We start from the raw sequence: 18124 nt of genomic DNA, 5'->3' as shown, positions 1-18124 counted from the left end.
AGGAAGACTCAATTACAAGGAACCCGAACTTTAGGTCGATCCTAGTGGGAATGGCTGGATAAGTTCCGTTGTGGGGCAGACAGGAGAGACCCTTGTTGGCAAACCCCGTGTCATTCCTTGGGAGTGCCAGGCGGTGCCTTCTAGATATATCTCTTGATGGACTGCTAAGACGTGTCCCGCAATTTCAGGAGTGAGCACATTACAGTTGATATCAGAGCAAAACTTCTTAATTATACATGATTGATTAATGTTTGATTCATGGACATATCCTCAATAGAAATAACCTAAGTGGTATGGCTTGATTGTTAGGCACCTTCTGCACCCACGAATGCTGACATGCAAGAGAAGAAGTTCCTTCTCAAACAAATTAAGCCACCCGAGTTTGATAGTAGGGGAAGGACTGTTCAAGCTGACGCCAAGATCTAGATTGGGTCCATGGAGGACTATTTTGAGGCAACAGGAACTGCACCTGCTAACCAAGCCATGCTTGCCAAACTTAAGCTTACAAGCGAAGCGAGACTTTGGTGGAAACGGTGGGGCATAAACCAAGCGATCTTGGAGGGGACAGTCACTTGGGATAAGCTTAAGGAAGCTGTGCGAGGGAGATATCTGGCACTTGCCTACCGCACACAAAAGATGAATGAATTCTACGACTTGAAGCAGCTAAGATTATCCCTTGAAGCATATTATTCGAAGTTCGTTTCACTCCTAAAGTATGCACCCCCAATGGATATGACACAACAGGTGTCAAATTTCTATGTTGGGTTGAATCCACCCATAAACACTCGATTGGAATCGATGCGCCCAATGGACTTGCAAGACGCATTACTCCGATCAAATCCAATCGTCCTAGAACATAAAATAGGAAACTATGATAAAGATGACTCACAAGATCAAGACAAGAGGTGCCACAAGTGTGGAGCGATAGGACACGTCCATAAGAGATGCCCCAACCGCCGATGTTTTCACTGCAATGAACTAGGACACATCCAAGCAGATTGTCGTGAGTGGGACCCTGAGAATCAGGAACGTGTGATCAAACAAAGCCGTCTAAACTCTACTTTTGGATCATATTATGAACCACATGATGATGAAGGCTTGGAGCCTATTGTAACCTTTGAGGTTGACTAGATATCCTAGGAAGATCATCTTGAGCTAATAAGTATTGTACTTGGAATAAATCCTATTGAATCCTATGAGTTGTGACAACTTGTTATTTTAAGTTGAGGATTTGAGTAATTAAGAGTAGCCCATTAGTGCTTTTCTTCCCCAGTTTCTCTTGAGATGAGGACATCTCGATTCCTCTAAGGGGGAGAGGATGTAACATCCCCCCCCCCCCCCCCGGTGACCCCCCGTGCCTCCCCCCATAGGAACTCCTACCTTGTCGTGTGCATGGCGAGGGGGAGAGAGAGAGAGTAAGAGTAATGTAGAGTAGGGGGGGCATGCACCTCCCCCCAAGTGGTGGGTGGCACCTCCTTACCACCTCCCCCTCTAACTTATAAAGCTCCCTACCTCCCTAGCCTGTCAGAATGGCCCCCCTCCATCTTCTGTGCAGGCGGCGCACCTGGCCGTGATGACAGAGAGCGCCCCCTCCCTCCCTATTGCGTCATCCTCCCCCTCCCTTGACACAGAGATCCCTACGGCAGTAGCAGCGGCCCGGGGGCTCCGACGGCAATGGCAACCGTCCTCTGCCCCCGCGAACAGCGCCTGGATGTGTGAAGGAGAAGAAGAAGGTGAGGAAGTGGGAAGAGAGAGAAGATAAGGAGAGTGAGAAGGAAGAAGAAGAAGAAGAAGAGAAGAAGAAGAAGAAAAGAGGGAGAGAAGGAGATGAGGTAGAAGAGGAAGAGGAGAGGAAGAGAGAGAAGAGAAGGAGAGTGAGAAGGGAGAAGAAAAAGAAGAAGAGAAGAGGGAGAGAAGGACAAGAGGTAGAAGAGGAAGAGGGGAGGGAGAGAAGGAGAGAAGGAGAGAGAAGAAGAGAAGAAGAGAGAGAAGGGAGAAGAAGAAGAAGAAGAGAAGAAGGAGAAGAGGAGGAAAAGAGGTAGAAGAGGAAGAGGACAGGCAGAGAAGAGGAGAAGGAGAGAGAGAGAGAGAGAGTAGGAGAAGAAGAGAAAAGAAGAAGAAGAGGAAGGAGAGAAGGAGAGAAGGAGAGAGAAGGAGAGAAGGAGAGGGAGAGAGAGTAGGAGAAGAGGAAGAGAAGAAGAGAAGGAATAGGAAGAGAGAGAGTAGGAAAAGAGGAAGAGAAGAAGATAAAGAATAGGAAGAGAGAGAGTAGGAGAAGGAAAGGAGAAAAAAAGAAGAAGAGGGAGAGAGAGAGAAGGAGAAGAGAAGAAGAAGAAGAGAGAGAGAGAGAGGGAGAGAGTTGGTGAGAGGTGAAGGTTCGAGGAGCCACACTCAAATCACCCCCTCGGCAAAGGACCCCCATCTAACGATCCTTCCTACCCGATCCTATCGTCTTGAAAGCCGTTGAGGTCCAGACTGTCCAACCTCCACGTGGCAAATGGCTCCCAAGAAGAAAGTCGCGGGAAGCATAGGTGACAAAGCTACCATTCGTACCGGTAATGCGAGAGAGGCAAGCGGAGCAACCAACTCAACAAATGCCCCTACGATCATGAATCAAACCTAGGTTCTTTAAGCTTTATAATTAATTATGGAAGAAATGAAGGGGTTAGCTACGTGTATGGAACAAGAATGAGCCTTAGGATTTTTCTTTACTCTAAGCGCTAGGTTTCATGTGTGAAATGATAGAGTATGGAGTTCGCATAAGTTTATATGCATGAAATGATAGCTTTTACACACATAGAATGATAAGGTTTTTGCATCATTTCACATAAAATAATAGCTTTTAAACCAGTTCAGTGCATGAATCGTCATTTAAAATTCATCCTTCATGATCATGACTAAAAGGAACACATGAAATGATAGTTTCCGTTCATAGGATGCAATTGCACCGATGGATAGAAACCTAGACCTTCATGAGATCCGCTGCATTAAGAATAAGTATAATTGCATGCGAATTGTTTTATCGATCTTGCTTTGGACTATCACAAATGGATACGCTCCAAGCTTAATTGAACCTGGTGACCTAACCCTAATTGGATTGTTGACCCAAGTTATGCTTGGTTGTTTGAAAAGGTTGTAAATCCCTTGAGCAAGTGTTTTGATACATCCAAGTTAAATTCTGATTGTGCATGCAATGGGATTGTGATGCCTTGAAGCAAGAGGTTATGCATTCAACTATTTGTTAATGTGGTTTTGGATGTTAACCCAAGTGGAGTGTGATTGAAGATTGCATGGTCGGGTCTGAGATGACTGATTGCCATGGAAACAAAAGGGATGCTACCCCTCCTGAACCACTAAACCCTAACCAAGGGGGTTGTGAATCCACACCGAGAATGTGGACCGAGCCCGCCATGAGAGGTCTCTCCATTGAAATTACTTGGCATAGGAGGACACTTGGGTGCCAGTGGGGGCTCTGGCCGTAAATCCTAATGCCTCTGGGCCCTACACAAGTGTTATACGTGACTCGAGATGGGATCTTGAGGCCTTGATACTAGTTACAAGGCAGAATCTTGGTAGGATAAACCTTCGGGTTTTATTGCCACGAGACGGAAGGATTTTTCTGTGAGGCAAAAAGGAACACTTAATTCTCCTGTATGGGCAGGAGACAAACATTAATCTAAAGATAAGTTAAGGAAGTGTATGATCTTGTTTTATCTTGCTTTCGTGTCAGTGCCCTAAATTACGTAAAGGAACCTGTGACTAACGAGTTAATTAAGGAAGCTTCTTTCATGTGTCAAACATAATGTGGTAGGTAATTAGTTAACTAAAACAACCCCGAGGGAAGCATGGTGGATGTGTCCGTTGGGTACATCCTATTGCAGAGTGGTCTCAGTTAGCCGAGAGCTTTCCTCAAAGAAAATGTTAACGAGAAATGTTAGGAAAAAGTTAGTCGATGACCTTAGACAATGTTGGTTAGAACCCTGATTCATACCATTTTAGGGGACCGGAATGGGACTATGCCCTACGGGCAAAGAGGTCGAGCGATGCATCCCTCTCGTTTCCCATTCTGTTTGAACCAAGTGCGGTATGAGTCTGCCTTGGCCCAGTTGTGTCTACACAAAGTGGAGCAGTTGCAGACCGACGCTGGAAGGTTGTTAGGAAGACCCGATTACAAGGAACCCTGACTTCAGGTGGATCCTAGTGGGAACGGCTGGATAAGTTCCATTGTGGGGCAGACTGGAGAGACCTTTGTTGCCAAACCCTGTGTTATTCCTTGGAAGTGCCGAGCGGCGTCTTGTAGATATATCTCTCAATGGATTGCTAAGATGTGTCCCACAGTTTGAGGAGCGGGAAAATTACACCCAAAGGCTTAATTCTGCTTTGGTCTGCTAATTTGATAAGCCACGGTGTAGGCTGAATTCCTTGTATTGCGACATTGTTTGCATCTGAGGGTAAGGGTAGCAAACTGTCTCTAGGACTGCATTTGGTGGGTATGCCATTCTTGGCATGGGAGGCGGTAGGACTCCTGTTATTGAGGTCATTTTAACATCCTTGCTTCAATTTCATCATACAGTCTTGCAACTTCCACTACAGCTTGCAAGTTGATTGGTCTTCTCAATTCCACAAACTTGCAAAACTCTAGTTGTAGGTCTATAAGAAAAACTCCCCTTTGGATGCCTTCATCCAAATGATGGTTGGTCCATCTTTTCAGTATGGATTCCATTATAAAGACATGTGCCTCCACCTGTTCCGACTTAGGTTCATGAACTCCTCTCACATCTGCTCTTCAAAACATTTATGCCTGAATTTAGTTATGAAATGCCATCCCATGTGCCAAAAGTTCATGCTCCTTGTCTCTCATACCACTGAAACTCCATGCCTTTGAAAGTGGCAGGGAATATTTCCAACCAATGCTCGAGGGTTTTGGCATTTTTACCACCACATGCTACCATAAACTCTACTACATGAAGATCAGGGTTTTCATTGTACTCTCCCTTAAAGATGGCAATGGGACTGTATTCATTGGCCTATCATCAATATTTCTAGGATGAATCTAACTAGGAAGGGGACCTTGATTCACCATGGGGACTTCTGTAAAGAGTGCTGCTAGAACATCAAAGGAGGATTCTAGGGCTAGCTCATTCTTGGCTTTTATTTTTGCATTCTCTCTTCTCATGTACCTCTAGATTCGTTCTAGTGCTTGCAGCACCACCCAGTGTGTCCTGTACTCAACAGAATAGAATTGAAGGGAGCTTCAATATCTGGAGACTCTCTTGCCAACATTTCTTCTACTCCTTCTTTTCAACGTCTCTAAATTAAGCTTTCATTCCACTACAAAAAGGGGAAGATATTCAGTTCTGAAGGTATCAAAACTCGTTCTTCTGAGCATCGTTGTGGTTCCATCATCATAGTAATGCCAACTTTTGATTGTTTCAATAGTGTATGTTGTGACAAATACTCTATCTACCAACTTCATGTGGGTTGATAATCGGAGACAAGATTGTCAGTGCACCATGCATCCCACGTATCCTGCTTTTGAGCATCCACGAACAAATTCCAACTCTTTTCTTTCTTGTTCTCATGAACCTCCACTAACCCCCACGACTTCGAAAGCTTCCTCATGTTTTCCACTTGATGTCTAAAAACTTCTCAATGAATGTTAAATCTTCCAGGAATGGTCATTCTCTCTGCTTGTGCACTTCAATTTGTTCCTAAACAACTTGCTAGTAAGAGGCACGTCTCTCTTGCTTCAACAGGGTGAGAAAATAGTCCACCACATAGAGCAAGCATCCATTGAATTCTTCTCCTCTTGGCAATGCCATTTCCGTCATTTTCATCCCTTTCTAATGCTTTTTGATAGTATCTTTCCACAGCTACACACCAAAAACATGGAGCCCAAGAGGAACACCAAGAAAACGGAAAATCTACTGCAAGAAAATCTATCTTGTATCATCCAAAAAACATCTTTCTCATATTTGATATGTCTACAACAAAGAAAAGAGCACAAGTAATAAGAAATCTTCACACAGCTTTATAGAAACAAATCTCCCACTACTTTAATTTGAACTGAATTAATTATGCTCTTCATATTCTTCATAGAATTATAAAAAAACCACTGAGACACAAGAGAATACAACACTTTGAATGGAAATCATCACATCGTATTCTTCTTCAAAATTTTCATAGCTTTCTCTCACAATCTCTCACTCATAGTTACATTGTTTTGTATAGATTTCACTCACTCAATCACACACGCACACGCGCGCACACACATACACACACACACACACACACACTCTCTCTCTCTCTCTCTCTCTCTCTCTCTCTCTCTCTCTCTCTCTCTCTCTCTCTCTCTCTCTCATGCTCTCTCTCAATTCTACAATTAGATAATCAAGAATAATACTTCATAACCCTTCTTAGGTTGTGGATACCCCTCCCAAGAGATATGTCTCATATGAAAGGTCACTAGAGCCACTACAGTGTCTCTTCGTAGCTCAACAATGTCACTGTCAGTTTAATCTTTACTTCAAGTCTTTAGTAGCTACTTCTTTGAGCTGATTTGAACTTATAATCATCTTTTCCCAAGATTGGAAAAATTTTCGAAGCTACACATTCACATACATAACAGAACAAAATAGAAACAGAGGCTCAATAGAGGGTTTACATAATCATACAGAAGGTCATCAAAAAGCCTTGAGCTTACTTAAATCATTAAAAACCATCAAGAATCAATCAATAAGCTTCCAAAAACTCTAAAAATTTATCAATCCTTACTCCAACCCCTCATACAAAAGGAAAACATTGCAAAACAAAAGGTCAACAGACTCAAATAGAACCAATCAAACAAAAGGTCAACAGACTCAAACAGAGCCTATCAAACATTAATAGGACATCAATAAAACATTTCAGAACATCATATCTCCATTATAAACAATCAAGATCTTCTCAAACATAATCAACCTTATCCAAAGCACTCCCAGATACTTCCAAAACAACTAAACATCATTCCAAATCCATAAAAAATCAACCATTCAGCCACAAAAACAACAAAAATCAGCCAAAACATCAAATCATTTCAATCCTCAACAATGTGGTTCTTTGATGGATTCTAAGAAGAATATGAAGAATGTGATCAATTTTGTTAAAGATAAATTCATGGGAGATTCTTTCTATGATGCTACGTGAAGATGTGTTATGCCTAGTGTTCTTTTTCCTGTTGTGGTTAGATAAAAAACAAGCTTTTTGATGAATAAAAGATAGATTTTCTTACAGTAAGATCCTTGTTTCATTGGTTCTCTCTTGAGAGCTCCATGTTTTTGGCGCACAAAAAATAAGGGAACACTCCTAGCAACAAGCACCAAACAGAGGCTGAAAATGGAAGAAGTGGCATTGTTGAAGAGGAAGAAAAGCAATGGAAGATTAGAGAATCCCTACTACTGTTGAAAAATTAGATATTTTCATTGCACAAGCCACTTTCTACAAGAAGTGCACCCTTCAATGGCAGAAACATATCACTATCTTGATGCAAACTCTGTGTGACAGACTGATTCCACTATCTTCTGAAGCTCAAAAATTTATATCATAGTAGGCAATTGTTTCCCACAAAACTAAAGAGTAAAGAAGAAATAGAGAGAATGAATATCCATAGAATATTTGGCCTCAGTGATTGAAGAATTTCAAGACATCATCAAGTGGAAGATTGTGAAGAAGCTTCAGGAGTCGTCGTTGTCAATTGAAGTTCACAATAATAAGAAAGAAAAGAGTTAGAATTGGTTCATGGTGGGATGATCAATTACAAGATACGTGGGATTCTTGGTGCATTGACAACCTTCTGTTTGTCCAATTGGCAACCCACTAGAAGTTAGTAGATAAAGTGTTCTTCACAATCTATGCGATTGAAATCCTTTGAAGTTGGTATTATCAAGACAATGGCACTATGAAAATCCTCAGAAAAATTAATTTTCATACGTTCGGAACTGAATATATTCCCCTCTACAGTGGAGTGAAAGCCAATTTTAGAGACATTGAAAAGAAGGAAGTAGAAGAAATATTGGCAAAAGAGTCCTCTAGAGACTCAAGCACTTCTGATTTTATTTTGTTGAGTACAAACAAACTAGATGGAGGTAACTCCCTCATGAATGTTGCGATCAAGAGGTAAGCACTAAAACGAATCTAGAGGTACATGAGAAGAGAGAAGGAAAAAATCAAAGCCAAGAACAAGCTAGCACCAACAGAAGCCTCCTTTGATGCCCTTGTAACACTCTTTAAATAAGACCCAATGGTGAATCAAGGTCCCCTTCCTTGCTAGATCTTATTGAGAATTAGGCAATCACACCCAGTGTAGCCCCTTTGTACGGAGAAGTTGGGCTAAGGATATACAAGCTTGCTCAATCCTTTAAGCACAGCGGTGGAAAGTGCTACCTATCCTAAATCTTTAAAGCATCGTACTTGCTTATCATTTAAATGCAATGTCATAGTACTTTTGTCATTTTACTCAAGTGTCTTTGTCATTGTCTACATACACAAGATTGTTTTCTTAATGAATCCAAGCTTAAATCTTGAAACCTAATTCAATTATGTAACAATTCATTTATAATGTCTATGTCTTCATGAGTCTTGTCTACATATTTCACCCACCATAGCCATGCTCTAGATCCATACATCTTAACATGGTATCAAAGCCATGGTGAGCATGGCTCAACTCCCTTCTCTACTTTTCTAGCTCCTCTTTATCATTTCTTAGCTCAAGTCTAGCTAATGAGCTCATTTATCACGTCCATCTCCACTTTATCTTCTTGTCTACCATAGCCTAGCTAGACCTACAACACTTTGAGCTCTCATATCTTTCTCCACAGGGCTTAGGCCAAATCTCTCAATGCTTCCTTCTAGAAAAGTGTTTCATGACCCCCAAATCTTCTCTATACCACTTCAAAGATAACACTGCCTTGCCTATAGCTAGCATTGCAAAAAATCGACCTCATTGCTCATTCTGCACTTATCACTAATCCTATGGCGGCCTGATCTCCCTGCCCGCAACATGATCAACCCTACTACCATTGGGCATTTCAAGCCTTGGATCTACAAGCTCATCTTTCACTTCACTTTTACACTTTTCTCAGATCAACGGACCTACTATCACTCTAATTCACTAATTCACTCAGTTTGGAGAAGAAATTGGCCATCAAACTAGCAAGTAGGGGAAGATTGAAGAAACAACAAGAAAATTCAAGGTCAACAAGTATAGCGTCTATTGACACTCATGCAGTGACTCTTGCCACTTTTGACATCCTTTGACATAATCAACACATTTACTAATCTAATATGAGAATTTTTGTAATGATTTTCTACTGCTCTAGCCACACTAGCATGGGTAAAGACTCTTTAGCACGTCACTTCAAAGGAGTCTGATTTCATACCTAGCAAACCCATGTAAATCTTATCATGATGAAGGAGGGCCTATGGGCCATCACTAATGGAAAAGAGAAGAAGCCCCAGGATGCTGATGTTGTAGAAATTTAGCAAAAGAAATGATGAAAAAGCTCAAGCCATCATAAAGCTTGAGTTAGATGATAACTACATCCACCATGTGGATGCTTGTAACATGTCCCGTGACACTTGGAATAGATTGGACACATTGTTTTGTGCCAATTCAAAGTCCTCAAAGTATGGTCTATTAATTTAATTTTTTAGACTAGACATGAAGCCTAATACATCCTTGGCATCTGATCTAAACTACATGGAAAATCTTCCAACCCAGCTTGCAAGAATAAATCTGAAAATGGATGAAGATATATGTATTGATGTCTTGTTAAAAAATTTACCTCCACATTATGATAAATTTGTTTCAGCCACTTTAATCAATATGCCAAACCCTAAATTGGTTGATATTAAGGCCTTTAGAATAAGAAAAGAAGATTCATGGTAAAAAAAGAAATCGCAAAAGATGAACAACTATTGTACATTAGTAACAAGAACAAAGCCAAAAAGGACCAACTAATTTGTGACTTCTGCAAAAGTATCTAATATATTGAGAAGTCCTGTCATGCCAGGAACAAGTCTTAAAAGGCCTATCTTATAGATATGAAGGAAGAAGAAGACCATGGAGAAGAAGAAGAATAATAATAATAATAATAATAATAATAAGACCATTAGGAGCAGAAGGACAAGCCTCACCAGTCCTTCTATTCCTAATTTTCTAATAGACTTTTTTGAAGCCTTGTATAGCCTTGCCCTAATGCTTCTGTCATAAGCTTTGTAAACTCCTCATGTAACTTGGCACTACAACATTTGTACACTTTTTGAAGTCCCTGTTATAGCCTCTAGATGTCCACCATGTTTTTGGTACCCACACTTAGCTTTTTCTATGACTGCCTCTAGATGATTACCATGTTTGTGGTGTGCCCACACTTTGTAGGTGGTTGCTCACCAAAGCCTCTACACACTTTGTGCCTTTCTGGTTGTGACTGAGGAGGGGTGTTGAGAGTTAGGCAATCACACCCAGTGTCACCCCTTTGTATGGAGCAATTGGGCTAATGACATGTAGGCTTGTTCAATCCCATAAGCACAGTGGTGGAAAGTGCTACCTATTGTGAAGCTTTAAAGCATTGTAATTGCCTATCATTTGAACACAATGTCATAGTACTTTTTTCTTTCACTCAAGTATCTTTGTTATCTTCTACATAAACAAGATTGTCTTTATGAGTCCAAGCTTCAATCTTGGAACCTAATTCACTTGTGTAATAAGTCATTTGTAATGTATATGTCTTCATGAGTCTTGTTTACATATTTCATCTACCATATCCATGCCTAGATCCATGCATCTCAATAGATCCATCTTGGAAATATTGATAACATGCCAACGAAAATGGTCCCATTGCCAATCTTTAAGAGAGAGTACAATGAAGCCCCTAATCTTCATGTAGTTGAGTTTAAGGTAGCGTGTGTAGCCAACAATGCCATAACCCTCAAGCATTGGTTGGAGATATTTCTCACCACTTTCAAAGGTGTGGCATTTTAATGGTAGGAGATACAAGCAGCAAAAACTTTTGGCACATGGGATGACCTAGACTTTCTAACTATATTTAAGCATGAAGGAGAGTGGATGTTAGAGGAGCTCATGAACTTAAGTCAGTCCTCTAGTGAATGGGTGGAAGCATATGTCTTTAGAATGGAATCCATATTGAAGAGATGGAACAACCATCACTTGGATGAAAGCATTTAGAAGGGAGTTTTTCTTAGAGGCCTACAACCAAAAGTTTGTAAGTTTGTAGAGTTGAGGAGACCAATCAACTTGCAAGCTATAGTGGAAGGTGCAAGACTATATGATGAAGTTAAAGAAAGGTTGTTGATGACCTCAGAAAGAGGAGTCTTGCCTCCTCCCATGCCAGGAATGGTATATTTATCAGATGCATCCGAGCACTATTCCTTATCCCTACCCTCAAATGCAAATAGTACCATAGTATAGTACATTGAATCTACAGTGGCCTCAAATATTTTTCCCAATGGCAACTCAACAACAACAATGGAACCCTACTAACTATAACCAACAACCACCAGTCTCTCAATAGGAGCTCTAAATCAAAATCAAAATAGAAGACCTTTTGGATCAACTCAACCAGTCTATGCAATGATTACAGAGACTTCACAAAACCCTACTACGAGTACTCTAGGAGGAGAAAATTTGAAGTAATATTTGTCCAATTAAGTTGCAAGTATCTAGAAAGAGTTGATGGATGTGATTACATAACATCTTGTAGACACTGAAGGTGAATACCGCCAATATATCCAATCCTGCAAGAGGAGATGGTAGAGATGTGATGTGATCTAATAAATGGTGTGGAAAGTGCCATCAGGTAGCAAGACATTTAGACATTGAATAGACCTGAAAACTAGCTATCCTGTTGAGATATCGAGCTCCACTCGTGATATGCCAGGGTGACCGTTGTGCATTTATGTCACCGACGTGTCAGTTGCAGATGCGGTTGGTACACCGCCCATGAATAATAGCTAGATGGCAGCTATCCTTATCTACTCTAATTCGTGGCTCAGTTAGTATGCCACCTTAGTTATTTGAGTTTGTTTTGAGACCCATATATAGGGTTCTTCTATTTCTTTGTAAGAGAGTTCTTTTGGCTTACACAACTAAGAAGAGGAAAATTGTTTTCAGCCTCCACCACTGTGTGTATTCCCCCATTGTGCAAGCAAGAAAGCTACAAGTGAGACTCCTTCCTTCTCTCCCACAATCTTGACATGGTATCAGAGCCTTGTTCGTGGTAAGGAGCTCAAGAAAGTAAGCCAAGCTCGCCGTGTTCTGGTAAGAGGAGCAGTGTTGCTTTCATTTTCTGTTTTGGGAGCAAATCTCTGCAGGTAGCACAGCCGGAAATTGCAAGAGTGCAGTGTCTCAGGTTGAGACGCCCTTCGCGGTGAAGCAAGAGGGCAGTATATGCTGCCGGTAAGGGCTTTAGCCATTTCGGGGCCTGTTTTGGAGGTGGAAGTTTTCTGCACGCACTCAGGAAAAGGTCCAGTTTTATGCTGTGCAGCCACTGTTCTACAGGTCGATGAAAAGTTACTGTAGAAATTGCATCGTATGCTTGTGCGCAGAGACATTGGGAGTTTCAGAATCATCCCTGTTGCCTGTTGATGCAAAATCGTCACTAGGAAGTGACTGTGTGGTCAAATACCACTTTCATCAGTTTTACAGATTTGCCTTTGTGAGGCTGAAGCTGTGTTCTTTGCAGTGACAGAATTTTTTGTAGTGTTCTGTAATGGCGTCTGATTCTCTCTCACAGATTGTCACTGAAAAGCTTGACAAGAACAACTTCCAAGCATGGAAGTTTAGAATGACAAATTTCCTTATGGGAAAAGGATATTGGGAATTTGTTGCAGGAAATGAAGAAGAACCAGTTCTTCCTGATGTTCCCAATCAACAGCAAATGCAGGCCTTCAAAACATGGCATGAGAGAGCCAGGAAAGTTATGTATTGGCTGTCTATCAGTATTTCAAACTCTATGATTGTGCATATTTAGGATGCAAGTACGCCAAAGGAGGCATGGGATACTTTGTCAAAAATGTATAGCACAAATACGCAAGCCAGGAAAATGCAGCTCAAGCAAGAGTTGCATAATGTGCAAAGAGAAAGTATGAGCATCAACGACTACCACATGAAGGTGAAGAAGATTGTAGATGCACTTGCTTCCATTGGGTCGACAGTGGAAGATGACGATTTAATTTCCGTGACCTTGAATGGTCTAGGAAAGGATTATGCACAGTTTCGAACATCCATTTCCGTCCGTGAAAGATTTCCTGATTTTGAGGAGTTGATTGCTCTTCTAATTTCTGAGGAGCAGAGAAATGGTGGTGCATCTTCTTCAGGAGGAACTTCAAAAGAAGTTGTCTTCTACTCAAATGCTGGAAGAGGTAGAGGCAGAGGTAGAGAAGGCCGATTTGGAGGCTGTGGCAGAAATCAGAATATGCAGCAAACTCAAGAAAACCAGTCCTATGGAGGAGAACGTGGTAACTCTAGAGGCAGGGGGAGCCAAAGAGGTCGTGGTGGATGGCAAAGAGGCCAAAATGCAAACAGTAATGTTGAATGCTACTACTGTGGTAAAATGGGTCATATGGCTAAAGACTGCTATAAAAAGCAGAATGACATCATGAATGGAAAACTGCAACAAGGGAATTATGCATCTTCTAGTAGACAGGGTGATGACAGAAATGAGCACTTGTTTATGGTGCAGCACATGAACAATTCTGTGACAAGTGCAGAAGAAAGCAATGATGTATGGTATGTTGACTCAAGTGCATCAAACCACATGACAGGTCATGCAGAATGGATGGAGGATGCAAGAAAAATGGAAAAACCGGGATTTGTGGAGACTGGTGATGATACTGCACATCCTATTGTGCAGATTAGAAAAATTCATTTGTCTATGCAGGATGGGAAAAAGAAATACCTATCCGATGTATTTCATGTCCCGAATATCACCAAGAATCTGGTTTCTGTTGGTCAAATGGTTGAGCAGGATTTGCAGGTCAGATTTAATCCTCATGGATGCTTTGTTGAGGATATGAAAAATAAAGGTCGCTTGATAGCAAAAGGAAAGAAGAAGGGCAGAATGTTTACATTGGATGCAGACATGTCTGAATTGAGTGCAGCAATGTTTGCACATGGGACCGGTGTAGTTGCAGATATTGATATCTAGCATAAACGCATTGGTCATGTTAATGTACAACGACTTAAATCAATGCAGGCCCAAAATATTGTTGCAGGTTTGTCAAAATTCAAGGTTGCAGAAATGCATAAGGTATGTGAAGCCTGTCAGTTTGGAAAACAGGCAAGGAAACCATTTCCTAGATATGTTCAAGAGAGTAAGAAGCCATTGGAATTAATCCACTCTGATGTGTGGACAACTAAAGCTACATCTCTTGGAGGCTATCATTATTTTGTCAGTTTTATTGATGACTATAGCGGAAAAGTTTGGGTGTATTTTATGAAAAAGAAAAGTGAAGTTTTTGGGCATTTCAAAACTCTTAAAGCTATGGTTGAAAAAGAAACATGCCTGCAAATAAAATGCCTAAGGTCAGATGGAGGGGGAGAGTACCTCTCAAATGAGTTATGTGCCACCAGGTTATGTGCATGCTGTTCATCCTAAGTTTGTTTGCAGGTTGAAGAAAGCCTTGTATGGCTTGAAGCAAGCACCTAGAGCATGGTCTGACAAGATAGGACAATATCTTGTCACTATTGGCTTTCAGATTTCCAAGGCAGATTTCTCACTCTATGTGAGAAAAAAAGAGAAAGGTATTATGCTACTTGTCATTTATGTTGATGATTTGATTATGACAGGTGACAGTGATGAAGATATCCTTCATGTGAAAATGCTATTGAAGCAGAAGTTTGAGATGAAGGATTTGGGAGAGCTGCGTTATTTCTTGGGCATTGAGGTGATTAGATCACCAAGTGGGATACAGCTCTTGCAGAGGCAGTATGGATTGGACATGCTGTCCAAATATGGGATGACAAGCTGTAAGCCCATTTCAGTTCCTTTGGAGCAGAATGTGAAGGTGAGCACAGATGCAGGTGAGCTTCTAGAAGACCCTACTATGTACAGACGCATAGTAGGAAGTTTGATTTATATGACTATTACCAGGCCAGATTTGAGCTATGATGTTGGATTGGTAAGTCAGTTTATGCAGGCTCCAAGGAAACCACATTTGGATGCGGCTAGACGCATACTCAGGTATGTGAAGTCCACATTGCAGTATGGACTATTTTATGAGACTGGGATTCAGATACAGCTGCATGGATACACTGATGCTGATTGGGCTGGTAGTATTTCTGATAGACGATCTACCAGTGGATATGTGTTCTCTTTTGGGAGTGTTGCAGTCACTTGGAGCAGTAAGAAACAGCCTACAGTTGCCTTGTCGAGCACAGAGACTGAGTACAGGGGTGCAGCAATGGCTGCATGTGAGGTAGCTTGGTTGCATAAGCTACTTTATGATATGCATCAGTCTACAGATGGGCCAGTTGTCATTTATTGTGACAACATGAGTAGTATACACTTGGCAAATAACCCAGTCTATCATGCTAGAACAAAGCACATTGAGGTGCATTATCACTATGTGCGAGAGAGGGTTTTACTAGGTCTTATTGATCTAGTTTATATCAGCACAGAGGATCAGGTAGCTGACATATTCACGAAGGCATTGGGCGCAGAGAAGCTGCGCAAGTTCAGAGACCTGCTTGGTGTGCAGGAATTGGGATTGAGCTCGAGGGGGAGTGTTGAGATATCGAGCTCCACTCGTGATATGCCAGGGTGACCGTTGTGCATTTATGTCACCGACGTGTCAGTTGCAGATGCGGTTGGTACACCGCCCATGAATAATAGCTACATGATAGCTATCCTTATCTACTCTAGTTCGTGGCTCAGTTAGTATGCCACCTTAGTTATTTGAGTTTGGTTTGAGACCCATATATAGGGTTCTTCTATTTCTTTGTAAGAGAGTTCTTTTGGCTTACACAACTAAGAAGAGGAAAACTGTTTTCAGCCTCCACCACTGTGTCTATTCCCCCATTGTGCAAGCAAGAAAGCTACAAGTGAGACTCCTTCCTTCTCTCCCACATTCTTGACATATCCTAGGAGCCTTCTATTCATACTATTTAAGGATTAACCATATAGAAGATATTTGCTATCTGAAAGAAGATGCATGAAGGAAGGAAGAAAGACAAAGAAGCAAGATTTAATTTGTTGGAATCCAAGATGACTATCTAGGATATTGGACCAAATCCTAGAGAATTTGGTCCTAATTTCCACCCAAGGAGGTTCCTCTCTCTCAAAGTTATAGAGACTCGCAATCTGGCAATGGCCAGAGATCAGAAGTGGAGTGTTATAGATGCGAAGAAAATGGAAATATCTCACCAAATTGTCCAAATCCTAGAAGGTCCATGGATTACAAGCCCTTATGCAGTCGATACAAAGGTGAAGACCACACTACAAAAGACTATTCCAGTCTAGCTCTTGTGAAAGCCAACACCGCTAATAATCAAGAGAAGACTCAAGAACCTACCTCTAACCTAGTGGAATTAGAAGTTTCTGTAGTAATGCGTGCTAAGAAAAGAGAACCTACAGTTCTAAAAGAGAACGTTCCTTTTGCCAAAACAATGAAGTTCAATCTTCCAAAAGAGAAACAGAATAGTACAGAATAGGACAATGCAATGCAAAGCAATCCTATGCCATAGAAGGATAAAGAGACAATTTTACAGAAGCAGGACCCGAGGTCCACGAGATAGAGGATGCAAAAGTACACCCAACGATAGAATAAGCACAGATGTTGCTACTACTCAAAGAAAGAGAAAAGATAAAAGTATGTGTTGCCCCTGCCCTAATTGATTGGAGAAGCCCATGGATCCCATCAAACAGTATGACTTGGTCAAAGACCTAGACACCTTTAAATCAAACCCAACATTATACAATTTTTTATGCTATCTCCCATCTACCAAAAGAAATTTAAAAGTATATTAACAAGAAGAAGTGGCCTAAGGATTTCTCCCACAACTGCCCCTAGGTCTAATAAAGCCCTAGAGCCTATGAAAAAAGTGGATGTGGCTAATACATTCCTGGATCCTAGTACCCCAGAGATTGGTGTTTGGATTGAAGGATGTTTTATAGTGGATGCATTGATTGTGATGAAGGTTTCATTAGTGAATATAATGACGGATGTGACAATGAAGGATCTAGGCCCATAAGGTATGCAACCTACACAATGGCTTATTAGCCTCGCAAAAGAGAGAAAAATTAATCTCTTAGGCATTCTCCCATATGTGAAGAAAAATCTCATAGGAAGAGATTATTGGCTAACCTATCTAGTGGTATAACCAAATTCCTATGGGACCTCATATCCCCTCCTGCTTTGCTACTAGGAAGACCATGGATTTTTGAAGCAAGTGCACAAACAGATTGGTTCAAGGGAACCCTAACCTTAAGCAAAGGATCCAACAAGGTGGTGGTAAATTTGTACAGCTTCCAAAAAGGTAATGGATCCACCTCTATCAAAGTCTTAACTGACTCATCCAATGAAGTTACAAATGGTACATTAGCAGAGGAAGAAGTTGTCAAACAGATATTTCCCAAGAAAATAGAGGCATAGTCCGTGACAGTGGGCACTGTAAGCCAACTCCAAAATAAGCAAAGTCCTTGTCAGTGGGTGAATATCTACTACTTGAACCAAGAACGCCTTCTAAAATTACTTTTAATAATAAGATAGAGGCATGGATATACTATTCTCCCTTTTGCATGGCCATAGTAGAGTCAAAGATAGAAGAAGAGACACAAGAAGGAGACTAATTGTTTGATGGAGGTTGGGGAAGGTAGAGCTAGCAATGTTTCTACCTTTTTTGGATCTACCTCAATTCCTTCAATTGACACTACATGCCCTAGTAGTATAACCTTGCTTTCCCTAATGTGACATTTATCCTTATTTATTTGTCCACCCAACCTAGCTAAGTGAGTAAATCCTTCATCAACCTTGTGTAGATGTATGTTCCTTGAGCTATAAATACAAAAGTCATCTATGAAAATCCTTATGGACTCACTAAAGTAAGGTTGGAAGACCATATTCATGAATC

Source organism: Lygodium microphyllum, chromosome 23 (genome assembly GCF_053477565.2).
Source record: "Lygodium microphyllum isolate KBCC chromosome 23, Lygodium_microphyllum_v1.1.10, whole genome shotgun sequence".
NCBI lineage: Eukaryota > Viridiplantae > Streptophyta > Polypodiopsida > Schizaeales > Lygodiaceae > Lygodium > Lygodium microphyllum.
The sequence above is the reverse complement of the archived record's forward strand: the minus strand, read 5'-3'. Positions refer to the sequence as shown.